Source organism: Macrobrachium nipponense, chromosome 2 (assembly GCF_015104395.2).
Source record: "Macrobrachium nipponense isolate FS-2020 chromosome 2, ASM1510439v2, whole genome shotgun sequence".
Lineage (NCBI taxonomy): Eukaryota > Metazoa > Arthropoda > Malacostraca > Decapoda > Palaemonidae > Macrobrachium > Macrobrachium nipponense.
This window is the reverse complement of record NC_087201.1, coordinates 4656248-4658747: the sequence shown is the minus strand read 5'-3', so window position 1 is coordinate 4658747 and position 2500 is coordinate 4656248.

Below are 2500 nucleotides of genomic sequence, written 5' to 3'. Positions count from 1 at the left end.
TAATAAATGGTGAAGAATCAGAATGGGCAGATGTAACATGGGGAGTTGGTTCCCCAGGCTTTTGTCCTTGGCCCTCTCTTGTTTTTTATTATTTCATTAATAACATTGATGTAGGATTAACTAACAGGATAGCAAAATTTGCGGATGACACCAAACTAGGTGTAAATCACAGCAGACCCAGATGCAGTGGAAAGTTAGGAAAATCATCTAATAAAAATAGGAGAGTGGTAAAAAAAATGGCAAATGTCTTTTAACGTAGATAAGTGTAAACTGTTACAAATAGGATTAAACAACCCTCATGCCAGCTACATGCTGCTTGGGAATGACATAATAGTGTAGAACAAGAGGAGGACCTTGGAATCATTATTACCAAGGACTTAATATCCACAAAACATTGCATAAAAGCTGAAAAGAAGGCACAGATACTAGTGGGATACATATGAGGGCAGTTTAAATACAGAAACAAGGAAACTGTGCTGCAGCTTACGCATCAATGGTTTCAAACCCCATCTTGCAATATGCCAGTAAAGTTTGGTCACCAGCACCAAGAAAAGACATAAATAGATTAGAATGGAGTACAGGCAAGAGCCACAAAGCTAATTCCATCCAATCAGGCAAACAGGTTACCGAAGACGACTGGAGAGCCTGAACATGTATGGCTTAGAAACACGACGATTGCGAGGACAACTAATAGAAACATTTAAAAATACTGAAAGGACATAACAAAAGTAGACAGAACCTATTTACATTAAGCGAAAAACCACCGACAAGAAAAAAATAATGGGATTGAAACTAGAACTTAAGAGATACAACACATCCCAATGTGGGAACCTCTTTACATACAAGATATGTGGCACGTGGAATAAAAACTGCCACCTGAAGTTGTAAACAGCGAGTGTGGAAGAATTTAAAAGAAACGCTACACAAAATTATTAGGACACTGTGAAAGCACAGTAAAACCTGCCTGCTACAGATAAATGAGCACCCGATGTCTCCTCGGATGGACCAATAAGTTTGCTCTCTCTCTCTCTCTCTCTCTCTCTCTCTCTCTATCAAAAGCAAAAATTGTATTACGTTCATTCATCTCTCTCTCTCTCTGAAGAAAAAGCACAAATTGTATTACGTTCATTCATCTCTCTCTCTCTCTCTCTCTCTCTCTCTCTCTCTCTCTCTCTCTCTGAGAAAAGCACAGATTGTATTGCGTTTTAGGCCTCTGGCTGTCTGGCTGTATGTCTGGCTCCCTCTGAAGCAAAAGCATAAATTGTGTTACGTCCGTTCATCTCTCTATCTCATTCTCCTAAAAATAAAAACGATGAAATAAACAGAATAAATGCCTGTAGATCCTAAGGTCATGTCATTTCAAATTCCAGAACAACTGTTTGTTCTGAAAATCGATTAGGCAAACTATTCCTTCACTCGGCGCAATAATTTTTAATAAAACGATTAAAAAGAAAATCATTAAACAGCTTCTCTTCCAGGCTCTATGATTCTGGGTACTTCGTTTATTTTAGAACTCGTAGATATGTACACGCCAAATCATACTAGCAGCTACATAATGAAACAGCTTTAAGAAAATATGGAAAATAGAACAAAAAAGTTGATATCAAAGGAAACAAAAGAATCTGATTTGCATTGAAATGTCTGGAAATTTCATCGGGTATGCCGACTAGGTTATTTTTGTTTATCTTTTCAGAACGAACAATAAAACGAAACCTATACCTACAGCAAATAATTATCAATCAGATACGTATTTGAGCTCACATTCTCTCTATATAAGACTGATTGAAGTATTCTGAACATTCATAGTTCAGATGGATGTGAGGGATTCTGCAACACTTAGATAATCATACAGATTTACGAACAGAGGGATATACACAGATTATAGATATGTGGAGCCAATGAAAACCAAATTCAAACTCAGGAAGAGGGATATAGTTTCCATTGATGAAATATAGCTCCAAAGGATTAACGTCCACAACAGCGAATAAAAGCTAAATATCTTTTTTCAGTTCAGACTAACCACAATATGTTTAAAAACAAAAAAAATCGTGATCTCACCTCCAGCTTAATCGGGGCGCGCGAACGTCACTAAAAATCTACAGTAAAATAATACGTTTTTTCACCAACGAAAAATTAAAATAAATGCGATATATATCAAAGATAATTTGTTTAACATACACATTATTTATCTTTTTATATTTTCATCCTAATAAATAAGTCATGAAATATCTATCCTAAAATTCCTGTATCTTTAACTCAACGCGAAACCCCTTTTTCACACTTTTTTATGCTTTACACAAGGCTTTGCCTAGACCCCTAACAAGAACATCAACAATAACAAAAGTAGAATGTAGGCTTATTCCTAGAGTAAGCGAAAAAAAAAGTTGAACAATATGTATACCAGGCCCATTTTGCCTGGAAAAAAGGTGAATCGTGATCGACCAGTAACAAAACTGGATGACAAATAAATCTAAACAGAATCTGTCCCTCTCTGGGTGAA